Source organism: Phasianus colchicus, chromosome 4, assembly GCF_987193195.1.
Source record: "Phasianus colchicus chromosome 4, bPhaCol1.hap1.1, whole genome shotgun sequence".
In the NCBI taxonomy this organism is placed as follows: domain Eukaryota; kingdom Metazoa; phylum Chordata; class Aves; order Galliformes; family Phasianidae; genus Phasianus; species Phasianus colchicus.
In genome coordinates, this window is record NC_143439.1 from 31,867,735 (window position 1) to 31,885,455 (window position 17,721).

Genomic DNA, 17,721 nt, shown 5'->3' on the forward strand with positions numbered 1-17,721 from the left:
GAAAATGCCGGACACTATTTTCTCCCCCATAGCCATTATTCACTTTCTTTATTTTCCAGCAGAAATTCCTGCAAAAATACCAGCAACACCCACAAAGATCCAGGTCTGCTTACATCTAAGCGAACAGGATGCATTATCCTCTGCAACAGCTACATGGCAGCAGGAAATCTCAAGTCAAGATATAAAATCTCAAGATGCAAGGAAATGCTGCTATCTTTTGATTCAGCTTCTCCATTGAAAAGCAATCCCCAGATGAATCCAGCAGGGAAGAAACAAGTTCCCATTCTTGTCCTTAATGGAAAAAAGTCAAAAGGGGAAGAAGCACATCTGTACAAAACCTACAGCTCAGGAAGAGCATAGACATCAAGCTGACCACAAATGCATACCATGAAAAGCCCACATTGCACAACATCCCAAAGAGAGAAGGGAACCTTGCTGATATCTTGCAAAGCATGTGTCAGTGTACTATCATACATTAGCTGGAGCCCACAGTATCTGAAATGCACATTTATCATATGCTATGCCAAATGAGAAGCAATGTCTTTTGTTGATTCCAGGTGTTTGAAGTCTTACTTCCTAACTTCATTATTTCTGACTTTCTCATTTACAAAGTCCGTTTCAGGATCAACACATTTTAAATAAATAATAAACTCTGAAGTACTTCACAGAATCACTGACTATGCTGAAGTCACAGGACTACTGCCATGAAACTAGAGTTGGGCAGTGCTCCCTGGGTTGTTTCTGAGTGTTTTGGTGCGGATGGAGGAAAGACAGCATCAGGGCAAGTAGAGAAAGGGATTAACGAAAAATCTTTCCTTTCCTTTTCCACCCCTGAAGGATAGGGAAAGGCAGTTTTGCCATCTGCTTCCTTTCAGCAGGAGGAACAATTGCAAACAAAAGCAGTGCCAAGAGACTGGTGGGATGTAATTGATGATTTTAATGAGATAGCTAGGTTCGCTATTTTGTTTCTTATTAGAGCCTCAACTGCCCAACACCTCAGAGTTCCATGGCACTCCTTTTCATTTTTGTCATCTTTTGTTTTCTTTCCTCATAAGTCTCAAACTGTAGGACCTAACCTTTGCAACCAACAATACTTTAGTCTCCCACGCATTGAAATTACTCAGACAACTCCACTAGCACTCAGCTACTTGCCGTGCTCCAATTGATTCTTGGCAGGACCCAAACAGTGGACTACTTCTGTTTGGGATGATTCAAAATAACCAAAAATAATTTCACTTCTCTGCAGCCCAAATCCAATTTCCCATGGACACAGCCTAAACTAACATAAGGCAATCATTCCAGACAGTACTTGGTATTAAGAGTTCCCCTATTATCTCAACTGCTATTGGAAAACCTCACAGCAACCTTAACAACAGCCCAGCAATCTGTGTCTTTGAAGGAAAACTTTATCCTGTATGACACAGTTTTGTCACCAGATTGTCTTTTCTTTCCCTGGTGTCATGGAAACAGTGATGAATACAGTTCCCTAGACCTAGCATCCCTGAACACAGCTGCTACAGCCAAGTCTAACCTGAGTTTACTAACCCATAGGTCTGCGTTAAAACTAGCACTAATAATTACTTCATCCAGCACCAGCACTCATTTTCTTTCAATAACTGTAAGGCAGTCCAACAAATAATGGTACTCCCATCTCTTCCCAGAGGTAAGCTCCAAATCCTCCCCAAACTTTAACTCCAACTGCTTTCCAATTACCAGTACTTGCATCAAGTCCAGCTTAGACCCAGTCAACTGGGTGTGAATCATCCCTCTAAGATCTGAAAATAAGCAAAGAACCTGGGCTTCTGCTGTCATAAACTCTCAATCCTACCCTCAGACTCTCTTTCACACAATTAGCAGCCCTTACAGCTTATCACAGCTAATCAGAAGGCATTATGCCTGACTGAACAGGCCTGCAGTCTACTCCTGGATGTCTTGCAAGTTCCACCTCCATCAGGCCATAACCCTAATCTCAGCCTTCACCCTTCCCTGCTGCTCAATATTTGCACTTGCATCAAAACCAACACACCCCCTTGCCAGCAGCATGGGATATCTGAAGGTTCAGCCAGCAGGGTCTGCCTTTCACAGAGGTTACAGTACAGTAGGTAGCAACCTGTGGGGTAATACTTGCTAGTGAGGGGCATTTCGGGAGAGGCTGAAAGTCTCATGTCTAACAAAGTAAGGAAAGAGGGGACACTCAGTGCCTGGCTGTACATAAGAACTCTTGACCTGATTTAAGAAGGTATCACACAACACAACTATCATCACTGGGGAGGAAGGAAGTGTCAAGCTACCATTAGTTTCAGCAGGACCCTCCCAATGAGCCCTTTTATGACCTACGCTGCTGAATTTGATTAAAAAACACCAAGAAACCAGAAAAAAAAATCACTATGTGAAATGGGTGCAAAGCAGATTCCATCTCAGCCTCAAAAGGATTCTGCAGAACAGAAGAGCTGGAAAAACAGATGGGTAAAATTTCTACTTTGCCCCAGTAAAGCCCCATTATAAACAGGTACAGAGATATGGAATGCTGCCAAAATAGGCACATCGAGCAAACACAAAGAGAAAGCGAATTCCTGCTGTTACAAAAGCAAGTATTACTGATATTAAGAACAAAGATTGCTTCCTAATGCACTGGAGAGATACCTCTGTGAATGTTACTTAACTTTAACTCCTAAGTTATCTTGCATGAAATATTTAAAAAGTTCTAAAGTCATTTTGCCATTGAAAGTTTTCCCACTCAGTGTGAAACTGCTCCAGATAGGAACTAGATAGTTAGGAACACTGCTGTCCAAATTCTGTTATCACCTAATCCTTCACCCATAAAAACAATCAGTCTCTATTGAAATGCAAAGAACAGTGCAGGTGATTTCATTACTCTGCAGTGTCTCCACCAGGTTTCTTTCAAAGCTGCTCTGAGTTCTTTAAATGAGACTCCAGGCAACAGTTTGGAACGTGATGTACTGTATCAGTAGCTTTATAACAATTTCTAGGCTTTTTTTTTTTAATACTCAGCCTGTAGTCAGGGAAGTTAAAAGGCTGATTAACTCAAAACAGAAGCTGCGATGCAAGTTAAAAGTTAAAGGAAGAGGTGAACAGTGCTATTTGGGGTGGTAGTAACATCCCAGTGAATATGTTTGGAGGTTCATCAGCTCACGTAAACAATCTCAACTTCATTAAAACAACAATGTTACAATAACAAACACAAAAAAAGTGGATCCCTCTATATCTGAAACACAGAAATCTCTATATATAGATGCTACTAATACAGCTATAGATTTATTAACCTAATTAATTCAGCATGCTTTGCTATATAACCACTTGTATTCTATTAATCACAAATTTACTTTGCCATGCACAAGTACTGTCCCTGGTAAAAGATGAAAAACACACAGGGCTACCTTCCTCTATATGTTTGCAAGTGTTCTAAACCACTGGAGTTTGATTTCTGTGAGGTTGGTCACAGACCACAGCAAGAAGCCCAGTCCAGGCATTTTCCTCTATCTGCAAAGACAGCTCAGGCAGGGAACTTCTCCGTCATTAGGCAGTAAATGGAACAAAATCTCTCTCAGTGAAACTGACAGTGATGTGTACCTTTCCAGTGGATGCAATTTAACTAACATCTCAGCTTTCCGTGTTTTGGTCCTTTGTCTGAAACGTGCAAGATCACAGAGCCAAGCAAAAAGCACAAGAAAAATACCTCTGACAAAATCTAATTACATGGATTAAAGAAGGAAAACCATGAAAAGAAATACTTCAAAAGCATTACAAAGAAAGATCAGGACATTTCAGAAGACAGAAATAACAATGTCTTGTTAGTTCATGCTAACTCTATGACAAACGTGTCTGACAAGTGTAAATGCTGTACAGCCATAGATGGATGCTAATTCTGGACAGCAAGGTTTTCAATGCAAAATTGAAGGCACCTTTCTATTTTGAGAAGCAATGGTTATGATTATCTTCCCAGAAATTCTGGAAGAATTATCATATAAATTAAACAAGGGTCTGTGTGTGTGTGTCATTCCAGCCCAGCTGCTAAAGGAAGGATTAACTAAAATGAGACGTCTGTAAAATAGACCAGTTACTTGCATCTATTTCCTACAAGGACTTCTCTACAGAAGGAGCTCTTTGCTCACATTGAATTAAAGATTTAATCACCACGCCATGATTAAATTAACTACTATACTGAAGTAGTTCTTCATTTCTCACAGAAGATGGTGCTAAGGTCCATTAACAAAGGTGAAGATCACGAAAAAAAGGACAATGATGACACCCTGGATACATTCAGCACTCCACTTTTTCAAAGCACCGCCTAAATAATGAAGCAAGACAAATTATGTTCTTGCTTTTTAAAAAAAACAAACAGAACAACCTGGGAAAAACACTCATCCATTAGCATTCTGGTACTTCTTTATGCCCAAATACCTTAGCATAACATGCTAAGGAAAGGCACCTGCAAAGCTCTGATTTAGGCAGAGCTATGTTGTCATATCATTTTAACTTCTGTGCTAGCTATCTAACAAAACAGGAGCCTGAGATGGTCACTGGAGAACCTGGGCAGCTTTCACACCATTCTTTTAAAGAGGAAAAAACAACAAAACATGTACCACCACCTCCAGAATCAGCTAATAACAGCACTGGGAGAACAATATAAGCTGTGAATACAGTCCTGTAAAAGCATTCAATTCCGTGAATAGCTTCAACAAATTGAGTGAACATGAGCCCAAAGATTTATGCTCCTTGCTGTTTCATAATTAAGCCTTAGTTATAATACCAATAAAGAACAGCACAAACAAGTACTCCAGGAAGCAGCAGCAGCTGGCAAGAAAAACACTGCCATCCCCATAAGCTTGCTTCCCCATCATGCTTGTAACGTGGAGCTCAAGTTTTAGCTTTTTGTACAATATTAAGGGAATTGGCAAGCACCTTTTAAGCCCCACCTTTTCTGAAAGCTTGTACCTTTGTTCAACATCGAACATGACCACAGCATGGCTTCTTTCCTCACACATTAAATGGCCATGTGGCCCTAACCATACTACAAGCCAAAAAACACTTAAATTATCCTTTACCTTTCATTTACTTTAGAAAAAATAAATGTAACTTTCTCCCTATACTTTACTTGATGTAGTATGAACTAAAAACTCACATATGTTGAGATATTTTCCTCAGGTAGGACACATGGGCTATTCACTAGATGTCAAAAAAATTGTGTTTCAACTAAATACAAAATACAAAAACAACTGTAGAACAATCAACACCAATCTTGGCTTACTTGATTCTGCCTCAATGCATTTTATTGTTGTTATCCATTGCTCAGATTCTTTTCTGCAGAGTTTTTGTATTATACATCAAGAAAAAGTTCCCAGCAAAGGTTAGTGCCTGTGGTCTCCCTAGATTGAAGTTAGTTACAAGTCATCCTAGGCTACTGTTTAGTATGAATTAAGTCTAATCTGTTGTGTAAAAATTCACAAAATAAACAGCATTTATTTCACAGACTTCTAATTTCAACACTGATTTTATATATTTGATATTACAAAAAATCACACTCGCTATGATTTCAAACATAACTCAAATGGAGCAAACAAGACAAGCGTTGCTAGAAATTGAAATTAACCTTTACTGCTCTCTCCTTCTTAGATGTAGCACAGCTATCTTTATTTGGTTTCCCCAGAGCAGCCTGAGGTAGAACTTTTTTCTTTCTAGGGTATTAATTGTCTGAACCTTCTACTGAGGCAAATATCATCCCTAGAGCAGCTAAGCAAGCTGAACAAACTGTTAGGATTAAGCACCCTTCAGTTTCAACTGCTCTGCTCAGCATACTTACAGGTAGAGCAAGCTTCAATATATTTTCCAAAAACAGAAACTCACTTTCCAAGTGCTATTATAAAACTGTGTGACAGACTGATAGCTGGCTGCAAGCATCTTTTCTGTTAATACCTGCTTGCAGTTTGCTCTGGTGAAAGACTTTCTAATGAACAACACCCTGATATTTACACTGTTATTTATGCTTTCTATTAGCATAGTGAATATTAAGACCTTTCAGACACCAATCATACTAAAGCTTTTTTACCAATGGTATTCAGTTCTTCTACAAGGAAGATAAGCTTTAATTGACCAGATACTTTGACATCCTGCACCTTTAGTTTTTATTTGCTGTCTCAAAAAGCAATGTGCTACTGTGCCTCTCTACCTTCATGAGGAAAACTTAAACAGCAGGGAAGCCGAGAATCTGTAATAAACTTGGCTTTTAGAACATCATATCCCTAGAATCTGGCAGAGTTAACTCCAACATAAGCCACCAATTCACTGCACATTTTATTTCTAGAAATAAGCTAGATGCAAGCAAAAAACATGAATGGCACTGTTATTCAAACTTAGTACTTGTCATCTAGGTGAAGCTACCAAGAAAAGACACAGATTAAAGTTTAACAGCTTTTCTGCACTAAAATACTGTGTAGATGCACCTACTCTTTACTAAATGTCAACTCTTAGAATTTCATTCATTTTTATAGCAGCTATCAAAATCCTACAAATAAGACTTCTACACCCACAAGGAGCTGGCCTGGGTTGATTGGCCAATAGTATCTACTTTGCATATGTTAGCTATCAACTCCTTGAAGTCCTCACATAAGAAGAACCAAAACTGATTTGATATCTACTACACATGAATAACATTTAATATATTTAGAAGACCAGACACAGAAAAGCCATAAAGCCATTGTGGAGTTTCAGCACACTGAACAGACTGGGAAGTTCAATCACTAGCAGAACAGAATTAGAATTTTTTTTTTTTTTAAAACCATCTCTCACCATTTCTTCAGTGCTATACATTCTAGAAACCAAGGGGATAAGTGCCTTACTGCTTTGTATCTATATAGAAAACAGTATTCTTCCCCTCACACTTCTAGGGCTGACAACCCAAACAGAAGCACATGTGACACAGGAAGGGTTTTCACACTGCAGCTGAATTAGAGAAAGCACTGCAAGTCCAAGTCCAATGCAACAGCCCCAACAGTGCAAAGTGAAGCAAAAGAACCCTATTTCTACGTATTTATTCCTAATGGCCTTTCAGTAACACCAGCAAAAGTTACTCAAGTCTGTCAAATGACAGATAAAAAAAGATATCAACTTCCAAAGGTTTGGTAAGGGCAGAGTACCATACAGGCTAAGTTGGAATGGCTTCCAGTCGTAAAACAAAGCTTTGCAGAAAAAAAAATAATCAGATCCCTTAGAGCCCTTAGATCCCTCAGAAGCCTAAAAAAGAAATTCATACACAAGTTCTCTATAACAGATCTAACCATCCCCCACAATAAAGTAACTTCTCTAGCACTGTGTAGAATAACTTTAAATTAATAACCAGTTCTAAGTAGAGCAAAAGACACTGCTCAGCCACCCCACAGACTCTTGTAGGAATGCTTGTAGTCTGGCAGGACAACTGCTTTAAAGACTGAAAGTGAGTAGTTTCGTGATGCTCTTGAAATCATTTATTAACAGCAAATTTGTTCTCTGAGGCCAAAGTCCATTTGCTTTCCTCAGTAAGTGCACTTCCAAATGCAGTTCTTCAACTGTGCTATAATCGCACAAACAAAACCTGAGTACCGGCCACAAACAAAGCTTAAAACCTCTTATTTACTCCAAGTGGCTAAATGAAATATTAGATGATATCATCTAGAAGGATTTCTCAGCTATCACAAGTACTGATGTTCTGCACATGCAGCACCAGAACCATTGATACTTCATGAAGGTAGAGGACAGGAGACATACTCAGTTGTGTGCGTACTAGATATAACCCTTACTTTAAGAAATTTATAAAGCAGAAGATAAAGGAATGTTTTATTACTACTGGTTTAAGGTTACAGTATTTTATTATTAGATAAGTGCAGAGTCAGAGCACACTGAAAGCATACTGAGGCTGTGATCTCTCAAGACCCTGAGTTACATACATACCTATTCGCTGGTCCCTACAGCAGGGCAATGAACAGTAATCAAAACCATCAAAGCTCAAACTCTTTACAGATCTCACTAAGCCCAGTTTTGGAGCCCACTCCTTCTGCCTCCAAACACATCTAGTACACAAACAAGCAGGAGCCAGCACTGCTTGCTCCTATTCTAATCTAGAAGCTCTCTGGTGCTAACTCACCTGCACTTCCTATTCCCCTTCTGGAAGAAAGCTTATGGTTTTTCCTAGCTACCACACCCAATTTACTTCACATAGCTTGGACCCTTTTGCTACACTTTTTGAAAGCTGTATATTAACTTGAGCACCACATAATGGCTGCTTAAACAATGGTACAGAATGAACAACTCAAGGCTTAATTAAAAGATAAGTGATCACCTCTAGATGCAACTCTTTAAAATAATTTTAAAGCAGAAGGACTTGGAAGTTTTCAGACATAGGAAGAGGTCAATTTATTTTTTTTTTAAAATCTGTTACTTACTTTCAACCTCTATGTTCATTACTTACTGATATTGATGTGCACATGCTCCTATCACAACAACCAGTTCTGCAAATACCAAATACAAACAGGCAGCCTATTCCCTGTCATTTCATCTTTTCTAATGAATACAAGCATAATAAACAAGAACCCATGCTTGGATCACTTCGGTTCATGCCTTCAGCCTTTCATTTATGGCCTTGATGTGATATGGCAACACCAAATGGCAAATTCAAGGATATGGGCACAGATGAACTCTACAACACTCCTATCAGACATCACTCACCAGACACCAGAAGGTTGAGGAACATGCCTCATCTTTACTAGCACCAGCTGTAAGCCAACACAGTAGCTACTGTCCTACTACGAGGAAGACTGTGTAGCCATAATTACAGGCTTCAAAATTTTGATCAGGTACTAAAGTAAGTAGATGCTTAGAGAGAGACATCAGCTGGAGTTTTTTTTTTTTTTAAACAACTGGAAAGTCACTTCCAGGAGCCACAGCCCATGACCTGGAAGCAGTAACTGTCATCCATTCAATTGGCACATTGCAGGTCTGGCAATCTGGTGCGCAGGTTTCCCTCGTACATCATCCTATAGATAGTGTTATTCCTGCTACATCAAGTGTGTTGAGCAGCAGCACAGGCTGCAAATGAATATGTTTCTGAATAAATTTCCATTAGGACTAAGATACCGAGATTCACAAAGCCAAACATTTTTCTAACTAGAATTAGTCAGAAGTATTAAATTTAAATCTACATCAGACACTCAGGCTATTTCATTCTGGAAGCTCTACTTCTAATGCTTGAGAAGCACAAGTCCTTCATAAGCATGCAGAATAAACCAATACAATTCAAAATCAGGCCTTCCAAATGCTTAGTAAGCAGTAGGAAAGAGCGAAACATTTTCAAAATGTATGGATATCTAATAACACCTGTTTTTTAGCTGCTTCGGTTCTGATTTTCTAGAGCTTTTGTAGATACTGTAGCTACAAGTGCCTATTCACAGCCTCTTACAAAAGAGAAACTGTAGCTGAAGGGACACTTCACTGCCAGGAGCTCAGAAGCCTGTCAACAAATAGGCCTGTGAGGTTACCCACACAAGCAGCCAATCAAAGCATCTGCAGACTCTCTAACAAGACGACCATATCTGTTTCCCCCTCTGTATTGTGGTCAAAGATTCTTCACAAAAAAATAAGCTATACTACACAGTAAGAAGGCTGGCCACTGGGGAGAGTGCATGAACCTCGAAGCCTGCTCACTGTATTTCCACTCATTAGATAGAGTTAGTAGCAAAACCAATACTGTGAAATTGACTCCACACCCACCCTTCTATGTACTCTGAGCTTCTTTAGACTTTTCCCTTGACCAATATCACACACTGCAGGCTAATCTTGCCTCTCTAAGGAGGGCAAAAATCACCTTAAGAGACAGGCACCTTATTGCCTTTCAACCTGATGCCCTCCAACTGCTCAGACAGCATAGTGACTTAGTAGGGCTGACCTGAGTTTTACTACATTTCACTTACAGGAGGTGAACCTGCTATGATTTAGTTATCTACTGTTAGCATTTTTAAAGACACTGAGGAACATCAGCTGAAGGTTCGTGCCTTCAGCAAACACTCGAACTCTGAGGAAAGAAATGAGACTCCACAAGTCAACCCTGTTTTCACAAGCAGTGGAATCCCACAGTAGATTCAGAAAGATGCATGTTAAATGTTGTTTTTGCTTGTCCTCAGAATGCTGTAAGGCTTCAGGAGTTCCAAACAGTTTTGGAATTGGAAGGTCTGACAAAGTACACATTTCAAAGTAACTTCACGTGGAGTAACCAGACAAAGACTGCATGCAGACTACTCTAATGGGAAGGACTTTCTTCCTCCAAGATGGATAGAATTGTAAGATGTTGAGAAGGAAACTGGTGTTCATCTTAACCAGCACTCAAGTTTATTCAATTTTTGACAATTTCAACTCAACATTTGAGACTATAGCGATTGCTGTATCATGAAGTCTACTGAGTTTTCAATCAGCGACCTTCAAGATCAGGTTAACTGCACAATAGTCAATCGTAGCCTCATGACATGGTTTACATTCCAGAGGAAGCACTCCCTTCCAGCACATTCTACCTGCTTTTACATCATATTACATTACCGGCTGCACACAAGACATAATTTCCGCAACAAATTTGAAAGAATGAACTGTTTTTCACAGTTTTGATTGCTTCCAAATTATCAACAATAGCTGCCTTGGATTTTAGTTTCTGTTGTATTCAGCTATCTACAGTACAAAAAAAAAGGAAACCATTATGACAAGGGATCGAGTTGTGAAGATACACAGCAAATTCAACAGAAATAGTGGCCCAGAAGAATAATCACTGTAACCTGAACTACCAGTTGTAGAAATGTGACAGCCATGTGGAGCTCGTTCCAAGTTCCCATCCATATTCTACTAACAGAATTATAACAAAACCAGTCCAACATTTATAGGTTTCTGAAACAGCTGAAGTAGGAAAGAAATTACAAAAAAGGAAACCAGCAGTCAGAGGAAGTTTTTCTAAGAACAACTCCTGGAATAACCTGTATCAGAAGTGTTTATTCATAACAGTACAAAAGTGTTAGCAGTAGTACTTCTGTATGATATGGGAGCAATTACCTGATTAAAACTGACCTTCTACATTAGAAGAAGTATGAGATAATTAAGCCCCACTGGCCATAAGAGCCCAGTATTATAACAATCACTTTGAATAAAGAAGAGCCTGCATGTGAGAAAAAAAGGTACTACGTGCCAACTGCAAAGACTTTTTTTTTTAAAAAAAGTGTAAAGAACATAATGGCCACATTCAAGGCTGCATCATAGACCCTGTAAAATCTCGGCTTTGTGCTGTGAAAACAGCAAGTGTTACTTTTGGTATGAAAAATATCTTAGCTGTCTAAAGCCTGCAGATGGCATAAGCACAGGCTTCTAGCCAATACAGAGATATTTAAGAACAAGACATTCATCTATAAGAAATAAAAGCTTTGGGTGTCCAATTCCAGTTTCATAAATGAAACCTTGGAGTAGTCACTGTAAACAGTAAGTCTCAGTTTAATCTGCTCGTATAAATAAACAGGTGAGCAATACAGATGCCTGCATGAGGTATATTTTTCAGCTTGACTTCCACAGCATAGCACAGATACAGTTTGAGATAAGCAAAATTTGCTTCATGAAAGGTCAAAAAGAAAGCTACCTGTAAAACTTACCCAAAGTCAATTAATTTAAGACAGCGCTCAAGGTTCAGTAGAGCTGTCTTCAGTGCCTACCACCTAAGCATCACACAAAACAAACATTATTGATAAAAAACCACAGGGCATCATACATAGTTTCATGCCACTTGCTGTTCCACCTCAGTTACACTGGAAGTTACGTGAAGCCTTCAAAAGAATCCATACTCCTTTGAGCATACTAAGCACCATCAAGACTGAACATAGTGTCCAACAAAGGGAAGCAGTAAGCAGATGGAAAATAATGCTAGATGTCTGAAAAATTATACCAGAAGCTCTATAAAGACTGTAGCCACATGGACATCAATTGAAATTCAAGCTGGGCACTTTTTTTTTTTAATTCTTTAAAAAAATTACTTCAGTAATACAAAACCCCACAGGGTGCTCCTTGATCTTAGGCATACTTAGAGACCCAATTAACACCTGTTCCAAGCAGGTTTAAGGCCAGAAGTTGTTAAAGAACAGAAATAGTTTGCTTTAATTATCTTCAGTAAACACTGGAAAATGGCATGCATTTCCAACACCATCATATTTCCACCGCATACAAAAATAGTTCTCATTAGGGGACTTTTCAAGAAAAGGCTGTTTCACATTTTGCTTTAAAATGCAACTGCTGTACTTATTGTTAGAAGCCCATAAGCTACCATCAGGTACCACTGCAATCACATCACAGTATCAGTGCAATTCTGTTTGAGATTCTGAGGCAAATACAAGAAGAGTTACTTTAAGTCAAGGTTAAATATACATTACAAACTCACACATTGACACATTGAAACGTTTTGGACCTTTGATGTATACAAGCGTGAAGTTTTATTACCTGCTGCACTCTACGCTGAGAAACACAGGCTTTTCCAGGTACAATTCCAGCACCTCTTTCACGTTCAGTTCTCGGGAGCATATCTCAGACACATGGAAAAGGATAAAACTATTTGATATAGACTGTCCATAACCTGCAAATCCCTAACACAGGATCTAACATAAGGTAAACGCAGAACCAGAGGAAAAGTGAGCAAAAGAGATCGCTCTGTCATGCAGTGCAAAGAAAGTAAATACTTTTACACATAATTACTACAACATGCAAGCAAGTAGAACTCACAGCTTAGGTATGTGATGAAGACTTGAACATCTATATAACAGCTACACCTGGTTCTACAGTTCAGACATTCTTGGGCTTCTCTGACTCTGCCATCAGGGCTAATCCATCACAGAGTTCACGTGGACAGGGAGTGCCAATGCCTTAAACATGCAGTAAAACAAATGCACATTATCACTTCTTTAGGTGCTTGCTAGTTACTGGCATCTCACTTGTGGGTATGCAGTGCAAAGCTGCTCTGGCCAAGCACTTGCTCCAAAGGGATGCAGGTCTCACCATAAACATGAGCCAGGGAAGCAGCGAGACTTAAACTCCCCAGGCCTTTACAGGACCTTTAAATAAAGCTGAAGCAATATTAAGGATGCAGAGGATGCACAGAAGACACTCAGGCCACAGAACATCCATAAGCACAGATCAGAATGCAGGAGCTACTACCTGGGTCTTCGATGAGCTTTCCACCACCCTGCTGAGCACAGCCTGCCGCTTTAAACTCTCAGTGCCCATGAGCACATCATGAGTTAACAGCAACACAAGTAACACTGTTCGAGCGTAAGGAGAAATCTTGTACAACAGAAGCATACTTCAGCTCTCAATGAACTATTCTATGCTTCCATTAAAACCATAAGCTCCCCAGACCCTTGAAATGAATATGCAAGACGTTTAAAACCACCCAAGTACTCAAAGCTGTTCATCTCATAGCTTGATATCCCTAATCAAGGAATTTTAGGCAAACTGTAAAATAATTTAATACAAAACTGGGAAAAACTTAATAGAACTACATTCTTGTTGATCTGTAAGGCCCTGACCAGTGGAGCTGGGAATTCCAAGCAGTGATGGAAGGCCTCTACCTGAGCTCCAAAACAACAGAAGGCAGCTCAGAAGTTAACAGCCCCAAATTCCCAGTACAGGACTCCAGTCTCTACCTCATACCAGGTACCCAATGCAATAAAACTACATTAAAAAACCTGTAAAAGCCTTATGCAAAGCATTAATAAGAACTTGGTCCATCTTCCAGGGGAAAACAAGAAGGAACTGTTCTACCATGACTAAGTGCCTGCCTGTACTGATTAGATGTCTCAATCCTGTGCTGCTGCCTTACAGTACATTCTTTTGTACTTGAAATGGATTGCACAGGAAAACAGCTGCCAAGCTGCGTGAGACAAAGAATTTTTTTTCTACTTGCTGAAACTGACAGCATGACATGACATTTTGACACCCAAGTCCTACACTAAATATCAGGCTCCCATCCATTATCCAAACAGGCACTGGAGTAACCTGTAATCACAAAGCTCCTATTCACAGGCTTGTGTTTACAGTACATAACAGACAGATGAGCAACCCTGCACAGCACTTTCACAGCATACTTTTGACTAGAAAGACAGCTCATAGCCACTAGCACCTACTGCAGTCCATGTAGAGGGTCGTGAAGACCTCCCTGCAACATTAGCTACATTGTGAGGGCTCTCAAAAAGGCCAGAGAGCCTAACACTATGCAACCTACAGTGCAGGGACCCCTTTCCATGTCTGTGGTGCATTTAGAGTGACCAAGGCCTGGGAGAAAACCCTTTCCAACAGAATGCATTTCTTCTCTCTGCCACTTAATTCTCCTCCCATTTCCAGACAGTTTTCCTGTGGCTACGTTACTTTCTTAATACTCAGCACAGACATCTGCTGGTCAAAGTGCTAACGGCAACTGAGCAGTAAAGTAAGAACCCAAAGGGGAAAACAGGCTTGGATTTTGTCTGCATATCAAACAGCACAACCCCAAGTAACACTGTCTTCCTAAATGCTCTACACTGCAGTAACTGTCAAAGAGAACACTACATGGCAAAGCAGGATTCCTCTTCCCAGCTGGGAAGAGGGGGAGGGAAATTAGCTGTAGGCAGTGCTCTCAGCTGACACAGCCCCCACGGGCAGCTGCATCCTTGCTAGGGTTAAGGCTTTGTTCTAAAATTGTACACTGCTGCAAACACTGTGCTAAACGGATTTAACAACTAGTTTCAGGGCAGCAAGAAGGTCTCTAGCTAGTACAACTCACCGAGTTAACTAGAAGACACCGAAGCGTCTCCAAGCACACAAAAGAGTCAACAAAAAGAGATGCTCAGCACAATGAAGTTGAAGATAGCTCAAGCACAAGTTCCCTAAACCATTGAGAAACTGTCTCCAATTAGCCTTTTGTCTCACTTCCTTCGATAGTTCCTTTCCTTCTAGAACGGCTGTCATTTTTGGCTAATTTAGGCAGAGAGCAGCTGTTTGCCCTTCCCTGGGAATCACCTGATGACTAACTAACAAAACTTTTGCCCTTGCTCTGAAATTCATGTCACTTAAATCATTAATGAGACATCAAGAAAATATCTGAGACGCATGCAAATAAGCAGGAAAAGGCGCTATACAGTCATTAGACTGATGTTAGCCTTACTGCTAAAACATAAGTGAGAGAAAGGAGATTGAAAGGAGAGAGATGACACTGCACCATTTTTCTTCCTAAGTACTTTTTAAGTAGAGCATAAACAGTACCTCATTGTCACCCGAGTACTTCAAATAAAAGGAAAAACCTATTAAGCTACCAGACAAGGTGGCAAGTTGATTACACTCCTGTCAGAGGTACTCCCAAGCAAGTTTTCTGTAGAAACATTAAATGCATTTTTATTTCAGATTAACTGTTAGCTGAACAGTCTGAAAAACTTTGTACTACAGCAAAACAACCACTGGCATAGGAATTTGACACTGCAGGTATCTGTCTGGCAGTGTCTTTCAAGTCGTCCAAAAACATTCCTGTAAATCAGGATGAGGTCAAGTGATGACAGAACAGCAGTGCATCAGGAGCACCAGGACTCCCCTGAACCTATTCCATACAGACACTCATTCCCCTCACTATCATCATGAACAACCTCTCACTTACAGCACCTCTGCCTTTGATGATTACGAGGTTGTATATTAGAATTAACGTTGTTCCCCTGAATTCTCTTACGAGAAGCAAACTACTAAATGGATTGCTACTGCCTGCAGGTACAGTTCTAACAAGGACAGATGGTTTAACAGAAAGACTTCAACAACACTGACTGCTATAACCAGATTATTTATCTATATTACACTTAATATCTAGCTCTAAAGGGAGTGCAAAACCCCATAAACGCACACTAAACATCCAAGACCAAAAACTCCTTTAAAGGAAGTGGAGCTGCTTCAAGACTCTTCCAAGCACTCACAATCAAACATCCCCTTTTCTAAGGTCAGACTGACTTGAACACTTTCTCATAAAGAGAAGACATCTATTTGGGATAGTTCTGTTATAAGAGGCTACTTAGCCCTGGAAAATTAATCTCTCCTTACCCTTGGAAGAATAATTACATAAAATCCACCTACAATAATCATGATGCTTCCTGAACCACAGGAGTCACCAGCTTTCCTGAAAAACTATTCACAGTACAGCTGTCCAGTAACAAAACAGAATAAACTCATACTGCATTTCTCAGGATACACTTACAAGGCACAGCACAGCACTTTCCAGTTAAACCTTGCCAGCAGGGAGCAAACTAAACAGGTCACACTGGCAATACAGCTGAATGAGTAAGTCCAGCCAGGGTTAAAGAACCAGGGAGGTTAAAAAGCCAGGGAGGGGGTTGACCTGGGAATCCAACTAATGAAAACCCTTTTCCACAAAAGAAGTCCACTTCACTGCTTATTAACACCTATGGGCACCTCACAGCCAGCAACGGGCAATTCAACACGCTCTCTCTAGTTAACAGAAAATGGTGGAGACAACTGCTATTTAAACCAAGTTCAAAGTCACCAATAAAGCTTCCCTCCTGCATTGTTAAGCACAGAGAATAACTCTGGTCTTAACGCCCTCATTAAGAGGAAACGTTAAGTTTGCAAGTCATCAGTCACACAACAGGTGACAAAACACACCTATCAGAAAGCCCCCTCCCCTTCCCTGTAAGCAGAAGCCCTACCTGCTACCATAGAACAGCTGAAGATTTGGCACGTTGGCACTTTTTCAATAAAGCTACCGACCCCCCAGCAAAGAGGAACAGAGTTCAATGCAGCCCTTCTAATGGGAGGTCACGCACCCACAGCAGTTTTACCATGCCTACCCCAGAAACCACCCAGCAGTGACTGAACACAGCTGGGAGCTCCTGGATACCTGGAGAAAAAACTGAGTTTTAGTTATGGAACTGACCTTCAGGCAAGGCTACAAGAAGCAAACACTCGAGAACATTCTCAGATTTGAAACAAACAAAACCAGCTAACGCGTTCTATCAGGACGGACCAAACCAGGTCCTCGTCACGCAGATCGCTGTTCGGCCAGCACTGTTAAGCCGCCCTCTCGCCCAGCCCTACGGACAGGTTCGCGGATCCCTCCGAGGCTTCTAGATGCCACGAGGCATCGGCGTCGCTGTAGTTCTTGCAGCGGCCGCCAGGTGGCGCTGCAAATCCGCCCAGATCGCAGAGCCCTCAGCTGCGCCGACGTGCTGCCGGGATAACGGGTGCGTTGCGTACCAGCACCGAAGCCATTTTGAGGTCACAGGCTCCTCTTCCAGCCACGTTAACGGCGCCCTGAAGCCATTAATGGGAGGCTTTGCTCTTCTTTCCACCTCAAGTTAGCTCACATCGGGCCCCAAAACTGGACAAATGAACCTTCCGAGTCCCGAAAACACAACACTCAACCTTCATTTTCAGTACCAATGAGCCCAGCATAAAGATGGAAAAACACAACTCAGCCTGAGGTTTGAGCACCAACGTCTGCCAAACAGGCTAGGTTCTGAGCCCCCAGAACACGTTAATTAATGTTACAAGCTGTTAAAGGAGCCTTTTTGAAGCCTCTATTTCTTAACCCCCAAACCAGCCGAGCAAGGCTAGACCCAAGCCCTAAGAGCACAACGCTCAGTCCCAGTTCTCAAGCCTGCAGAGCAGCACAACACACCTGCTTTCAAGCCC

The 17,721-nt window shown here is 40.7% G+C and overlaps 1 long non-coding RNA gene across 1 annotated transcript in view; it reads right to left on the reverse strand.

Moving 5' to 3' along the window:
- Positions 1–17,084, reverse strand: part of LOC149918161 (uncharacterized) — a 51,769-nt gene extending 34,685 nt beyond the window's left edge. Inside the window, exon 1 of the long non-coding RNA XR_016466025.1 lies at positions 16,964–17,084. This is a non-coding gene — a long non-coding RNA (uncharacterized LOC149918161). The remainder of the gene's footprint in view (positions 1–16,963) is intronic.
- Positions 17,085–17,721: the final 637 nt, after the last annotated feature.